This window comes from Gossypium hirsutum, chromosome D12 (assembly GCF_007990345.1).
Source record: "Gossypium hirsutum isolate 1008001.06 chromosome D12, Gossypium_hirsutum_v2.1, whole genome shotgun sequence".
In the NCBI taxonomy this organism is placed as follows: Eukaryota; Viridiplantae; Streptophyta; class Magnoliopsida; order Malvales; family Malvaceae; genus Gossypium; species Gossypium hirsutum.
Genome location: NC_053448.1, coordinates 36,659,180 through 36,667,003, shown reverse-complemented (window position 1 = coordinate 36,667,003; position 7,824 = coordinate 36,659,180). Strand labels below are relative to the sequence as shown.

Here is a 7,824-nt window from a genome sequence, read left to right as displayed (position 1 = left end):
AAGGCTCAAACGTTCCAAAGAAAAATGGTGTCTATATCATTTTAGATTTTTATGTCCCCTAGGATTTTGCCTCAAGAAAGTCACTAAGTGAATTCTAAAGATATAAACCTTCATGCATGTCTGATCTCAAGAGAAACTAAGTTTTCATGGAAAACACTACCTAAGACTAAGATCATAAAAATATTCTATTTTTCATGATAACATACAATCACTCAAAAAAAATCATCATTCATACTTTCATACAAGCTATCTTATTAAAAAGAATTTCTCTAAACATTCATTTATTAAAACATACTTATGAAAGAAATGATTGAAACATACTTGAAAATTTTAAAATTTGAGCAATTTATTTGCCTTACCCCCTTTAAAAAGAAGCAATGTCCTCATTGTAAGAACAAAGTAATGAATGAAAACTGAACACCAGGTAGGGTTGTAAAGAAAGAGAGGTGAGTCATTAAGACTGCTTAAATACCAAGTCTTTCCTAATAATCCAATCCTAGACATGTTCATTCCCATTGCCACATCACTTAGTCTTTTACTTTCTAAAGAAGTATTTATTCATGCTTGCTATGTTTTATTTTGCAAAGATTAAATCCTAATTACTAAAGAAATAAATTCCTAAAGACCTAAAAAACAATTAATTAAATAACAATACAAGAATCCCCCCTTTTATTTTTCTGACTCATTCCCCTAGTATTCTTTAGTTCCATCTCCATTTCCATCGTCAGTATCTTCCGTCCATGTCTCAAAGATAGCATTTGGGAACTCAGGAACCGAAGTGTTATAGATATTTTTAAAAGTATTTCAAATTGAATCACCCCTAATTTTTGCATATTTCCAGTAAGCTTGTTGTTGATTGTGCATGAACTTTTACATATCCATCAAAATTGACAGCTTCAATTTCTTTGAAGTACTTGCAGGAGTCGGCATTGGAGTCGTAAATTTTGGTTCAACCCTTGGTTCAGAGTTTTCAGCTCCTTCAGCTGGTTGAGGACTATTTGGTTCTTATCAGATTCTTCTTCTTCAGTGTCTGTAACTGAATCAGCTTCAGTTCTAGTTTTATTTGTTGACTCTTCAATTTCTGGCTCAGTTGGTTCCTCTTGCTTGCCTTGCTTAGCTCATGCATTCTCTCTACTAACCTTTCAAGATCATGGCTTGTGATGCACCCTTGGACATATTGCCCCTTCAGATTTGCTTGTGTTTTAACACGGGCCCTTAAGCAAAGTGAAGTGATTAATGATGGGAAATAAGCACTTCCTGCCATCTTTTTAGCACAATCGTGAATTTCCTTTAGGATAATTTTCCAAACATTAATGGACTTTTCTGTCAAAATTGCATATAACAAGAGCATTCGTTCCATCGAGATGGTAGAACTATGTGAGATAGGCATAAAACTATAGCGAACAAAATAAAACCATACCTTTGCTATTAGTTTTAAATATTTTCTTCGACAAGAATGGCTCCTATACTTTCTTATAATCCATTGGGATCCCAGATTTGTCACAACATTAAGTACTTGTTGAAGAAAATCCCAATTGATATTGTTCATCATTGGGTAGTACTCATTTTCCTCAAGATCAGGTAAGTTAAACAAATCATTGATGGACTTAGAAGTAAGAGATACCTTTTTCTTTCGAACGATGACTTCAGTAGCATCTTGTGTAGTCAAACTAGCATAGAATTCTCGAACTAGTTCATCATCAGGAAGTGAACGAGCATCACAGAATCGTTCCCACTTGAGAGCATTGATTATCTTTCTAATCAGCATAGGGACAACCATCACATCATTGCTCTTCATATTAAAACCTTTTTCCGGCATTATAGGTTGATGCTTGAAAATTGAATCAAATCGCTCTTCACTTCTTCATCGATCAAAATCGGGTTTGCAGAAGTAGTTTTTGACGATCTAGTTCTTTTGCGAGACATGGTATTTTCCCAAAAATTCGGCAAAGTTTCTGGTTGCAGAGGCAAAAGAGAAATCAGCAAAAGAGGGTGGACATTGCTTCGGCAAAACCTACGACAGCGAAGGATTTGCAATGGCGACGACAGCGTGCGGAAGTAATAGTGGTATGTGACGGTGATAACGGCTGCGTGCGGCAGCGATGTCGATGCTTCGGCAATTCTCTTGTGGCAGCACTAGGTACTTTTAGCCAAAGAAAAGAAAAGTGCTAGAGATTCCTTTCGTGATTTGAGGTTGGCGGCACAAAAAGAGAGATTTTAAGGAATTTTAAGGTGTAAGCAAATTACTTTGAAGGATATCAAATTTTAGTAGAATGGAGAGGGGTTTATATAGGGAAAAATTAGGGCAACATGTAGCAAAATTTTATTTAATTAAAGCTACTTGGGCAGCAAGTAATGGGTGGGACAACAATGGTTAAAATTTTCCCTTTTTTTGCTTTTTTGGGCCTCAAACTCAGACTATATCTCACTAATAAAACTTATTAGTACTTGGGCCAAATTTGACTCCGTTTATTAACAATAAAATTTAAAATTAAACTAGAAAAAAAAATTTAAAACCTAATTAGAAGATTTCTTCTTAACAAATTACATTAAATTAATTCCCAGGAAAGGTTGGAGGGGTCACAGCGGTCCCGCTTAAGTTCCAATCTCCTTAGATAGAATTAATTAAATGTACTTAATTTAATAAAATAAATTCTAATTATTTATTTATTTACAAGATGAGTTTATGAAAAATCAAGGGTCTGTTAATTTGAACGAAGACTCAACTTGCTCAACTTCACCATCCCAGTAGTGTTTGAGAAGTTGACCATTAACTTTAAACGTGCCTCCGTAATTGTCGTACAATTGAATAACTCCATAAGGATAATCTCGGTGGATGGTATAAGTTCCTTTCCATTGGGATTTTAGCTTCCCATGAAATAACTTCAGCCTTGAATTAAACAACAACACTTTCTGACCTTCTTTAAATTCGCGAGGTTGTATATGACGATCATGCTATCTCTTTGATCTTTCTTTACACATTTTGGCATTCTCATAAGAAAACAATCTCAGCTCTTCCAACTCATCAAGTTGTAACATCCTTCTCTCACCGGCTTGCTTAAGATTAAAATTTAACTACTTCAAAGCCCAGTGAGCTTTATTCTCTAATTCTAATGGCAAATGACATGTCTTTCCAAAGTCTAACCGATAAGGAGTCATTCCTAATGGAGTCTTGAATGCGGTTCGATAGGACAATAATGCATCATCGAGCCTTCGAGACCAATCTTTTCTGTTAGGGCATACTACCTTTTCAAGGATACCTTTGATTTCACGATTCACTCTTTCAACTTGTCTATTAGACTGGGGGTGATAGGCAGTAGCAATCTCGTGCTTCACATCATATTTGTCAAGCAACCACTTAAGCCATTTGTTCACAAAGTGAGAACTAATAATAGCTCTTGGTGTCCCAAATCGTGTAAACACATGCTTATGTAGGAATTGCATGACTACCTTAGCATAATTTGTAGGGTATGCTTCAGCTTCAACCCACTTGGATACATAGTTCACAACAACTAAGATGTATTTGTTCCCATATGAAGAAGGAAATGGGCTTAGGAAGTCAATGCCCCATACGTCGAACAATTTAATCTCCAAAATTTTTGTCAAGGGCATCTCATTCCTCATTGATAAATTTCCGGTTCTTTGGCACTTATCACAGTTCTTCACATAAGCGTAAGCATCTTTAAATACTGTAGGCCAAAAGAAACCTACTTGCAAAATCTTTGCTGTAGTACGTGAACCACCAAAGTGTCCCCCACTTGGAGATGAATGGCAATGATATAAGATCTCAGCAATCTCACTTTCAACTACACACTTTCGGATTATATTATCTGTACACTGTTTAAACAAAAACGGATCCTCCTAAAAATAATATCGATTATCTTGAAGGAATTTCTTCCTTTGTTGGTATGTCATTTCTCGAGGAATTATTCCACATGCAAGATAATTAGCAAAATCAGCAAACCAGGGTATTTCATGAATTTGACTTACCTCAAATAAGTGTTGATCTAGGAAATTCTAGTTGATAAGCACACCAGACTAGGTTACCTTATCTTGCTCCAACCTCGACAGAATTTTTGACACATTTTCTGTCTTGGATCTCAAGGTCAAATTCTTGGAGTAAAAGTATCCAACAAATTAGCCTTGGTTTTGCATCTTTCTTCGTGAGTAAGTATTTAATGGCCGCATGGTCAGTAAATACTGTAACTTTGGTACCTATAAGATATGAACGGAATTTGTCAAAAGCAAAAACTATAGAAAATTGTTCTTTTTCAGTTACTGTATAATTGAGTTGGGCTCCCGTCAAGATTTTACTTGCATAGTAAATAGGGTGGAATACTTTATTTCTTCTTTGACCCATTACAGCTCCAAGAGCATAATCACTTGCATCACACAACAACTCAAAAGGTGAGTTCCAATCAGGTGTAACAATTATTGGGGCTATAATTAACTGATTCTTTATATCTTCAAAAGCTTCCAAACATGCTTTGTTGAAATTGAGCACTGTATCTTTCTATAACAACAAACACAGCGGCTTAGAAATTTTCAAGAAATCCTTGATAAACCTTCGGTAAAAATCAACATGGCCTAAGAAACTTCTGACTCCTTTCACATTAATTGGGGCCGATAATCTTTCAATTACATCCACCTTTGCTTTGTCAACTTTAATTCCTTTCTTTGAGATCTTGTGACCTAAGACAATTCCTTCATTGACCATAAAATGACATGTTTCCCAATTGAGGACAAGATTCGTCTCTTCGCATCTCTTCAGTACCTTAGCCAAATTACTCAAATAGATATCATAAATGTTACCAAAAATAGAAAAATCATCAATGAAAACCTCAACAAGATTTTCGACCATATCAGTAAATATTGCCATCATGCATCGTTGAAAAGTTGTAGGTGCATTGCATAACCCAAAAGGCATTCGCCTAAAAGTAAACGTACCATATGAACAAGTAAAGGTTGTTTTATGTTGGTACTCCGGGGCCACAACTCTTTGGTTATATCCCGAATAGCCATCTAAAAAATAATATAATTCATTACCTGCTAGTCGATCTAACATTTGATCCATAAAAGGCAACGGAAAATGGTCCTTCCGAGTGGCTTTGTTCAGCTTTCTATAATCAATACAGATTCTCTAACCGGTAACAGTTCTCGCTGGAATTAACTCGTTATGCTCAATTTCAACAATTGTGATTCCACTTTTCTTCGGCACACACTGTACCGGACTTATCCACGAACTATCTGAAATAGGATAGATGATTCCTGCATCTAACCATTTAATCACTTCCTTTCTCACAAATTCTTTCATAATAGGATTGAGTCTCCTTGGCCCATCAATTCCAGCTCATTGACCGTATTCTAAAATGATTTTATGCATGCAAAATGAAGGGTTTCTACCTCGAATATCAGCTATGCTCCAACCAATTGCTTTCCTAAATTTCTTTAGAACAGCAATTAATTGCTCCTCTTGATTGTCAGTTTCACTGAAATAATCATAGGCAAAGTAGAATAATCACCTAAATACACATATTTCAAATTGGAAGGAAGTACCTTTAGTTTGAGTTTAGGTGGTTCTTCGATTGACAACTTGGGTTGCACAAATTCTCTGATTCCAACTCCAACGGTTCAAACTGTGTGGATTGAATATAATTTCTCGGATTGGCTTTCATCAAAGCCATGTTTTCTTCACCTTCTTCATCCTCTAAAGGGTCAAGATCTAAAACTTTCTCCAATAGATCTTCTTCAAAATTACTTTCCAAAGAAACCAAGGTTTCTAACTCTTCCATAACTGAACACTCCTCTATCAGATCGGGAAATTTCATTTCTTTAAGAATGTTAAAAGTTACCTAATCGTCTTGAACTCGCATGGTGAGTTCACCTTTCTGCACATCAGTTAACGTTCTTCCTGTGGCTAGGAAAGGTCTCCCAAGGATAATTGGTACTTCTTTATCTGTTTTAAAATCTAAAATAATGAAATCAGCAGGAAAAATAAATTTATCGACTCTTACCAAAACATCCTCAATCTTTCCTTCGGGATATGCTAAAGATCGATCTGCTAGCTGAAGCGTCGCAGTTGTAGGTCTTACTTCAGCTATCCCTAACATCTTGAAAATAGACTTAGGCATCAAGTTGATACTCGCTCCTAAGTCACTCAAAGCTTTACCACAGTAAGACTCACCAATGTTACAGGGTATAGTAAAGCTTCCTGGGTCGATCAATTTCGGTGGCAGTTTGTTTTGCAGGAATGCACTGCACTCCTTTGTCAAGGCAACAATCTCATACAAACTCATTCGTTTCTTCTTGGACAGTATATCCTTCATAAACTTCACATAATTTGGCATTTGTTCTAAAGCCTCCACCAATAGAATATTGATGTGTAACTCTTTAGAACATCTAAAAACTTCTTGAATTACACCTCCTGTTTCTGCTTGTGTTGCTATAATCTTTGTGGATATGGAGGTTATGGAACTTTCGGTTGAACCGGATGACTTTTCTGAGTAGGTAAATCTGCATCCAAAAGAGATGTTAAAATATCTGAATTCACTAAGTTAAGGTTTACCTTGTCAGACTTTGCAAATTCTAATTCCTTTGGTGTAGGAACTTCAACAACTGGTTGACTTTCCTCCTTTTCAACATGCTCATCATTGACATCAATCAATCGGGGTTTCAGAGTCTTTTCGCTTCGCAATGCCACTGCCTTGATATGTTCTTTACCCAAATTTCTTGGATTCTCAGTATCGCTCGGCAAGGTTTCTTGTGGTCTATTACGAAGCTCCGTAGCTAATTGACCCATTTAATTTTCCAAATTTTTCAATGTTGCTGCTTGGCTTTGGATCAAAGCGTCATTCTTTGCCATGTACGCTTTCAACAAGTTCTTCAAACTATTTGATGCCTCAGCTTGAGGTGGTTTTGGAGCTTGCTGATTAAACCCTTGAGATTGGTTGGGTCTTTGCTGTAATAAGTTATTTTTTGGTCCATTTCCTTGGTTGCTCCAAGAAAAGTTAGGATGATTACGCCATGAAAGGTTGTAGAAGTTGGACTAGGGTCCACGTCCACTCCTATTTTGATATTGGTTCCCCACATAGTACACTGACTCGGGATTTGATGGATAATTCTTAAAAAAATAACCTTTCCCACAGTACGCACAGGAAACTACTTCAAACGAACTTGGTGGATGAGCTGAAAAATTATTAGTACTATTAGCGGTTAACTATTTTAACATAGAGAAAATAGACAATACCTGAGTTAATAACGAAGTGAGAGAGTCAACTTCATGGACTCCGGTGACACGTCTTCCTGAAGATGTTCAATTTGTTGGCCATTGATAGTTATTACTCGCAATCCTCTCGATGATCTCATAAGCCTCATTATAAGACTTAGACAAAATTGCACCATTCGCGGAAGCATCTACCATCAATATTGTATGTGCATTAGACCATTATGGAATGTCTCCAACTGGATACAATGAGGAATCCCATGATGAGGACACTTACAAAGTAACTCCTTAAATCGCTCCCAAGCCTCATACAAAGACTCGTCATCTAGTTGCTGGAAAGTTGTGATCTCGTTCCTCAACTTAGCATTTTTGCTAGGTGGAAAATACTTAACCAAAAATCTATCTGCTAATTTATGCCATGTAGATATGAAACTTGGTGGCAATAAATTGAGTCATGCTCGTGCTCAATCTCGCAATGAGTATGGAAACAACTTCAACCTCAGTGCATCTTCAGTCACATCGGCTATCTTGAATGAATCACTCACCTCCATAAACAATCGAAGGTGGAGCTGTGGATCTTCTGTGGGCATACCACTAAATTG

At 36.5% G+C, this 7,824-nt stretch overlaps 1 non-coding gene across 1 annotated transcript; it reads left to right on the top strand.

Annotated features, from left to right (window-relative positions):
- Positions 1-7,477: 7,477 nt before the first annotated feature.
- LOC121224872 (small nucleolar RNA R71) lies at positions 7,478-7,584 on the top strand. The gene has a single exon (XR_005922614.1). It is a non-coding gene; the product is annotated as a small nucleolar RNA R71 (small nucleolar RNA).
- Positions 7,585-7,824: the final 240 nt, after the last annotated feature.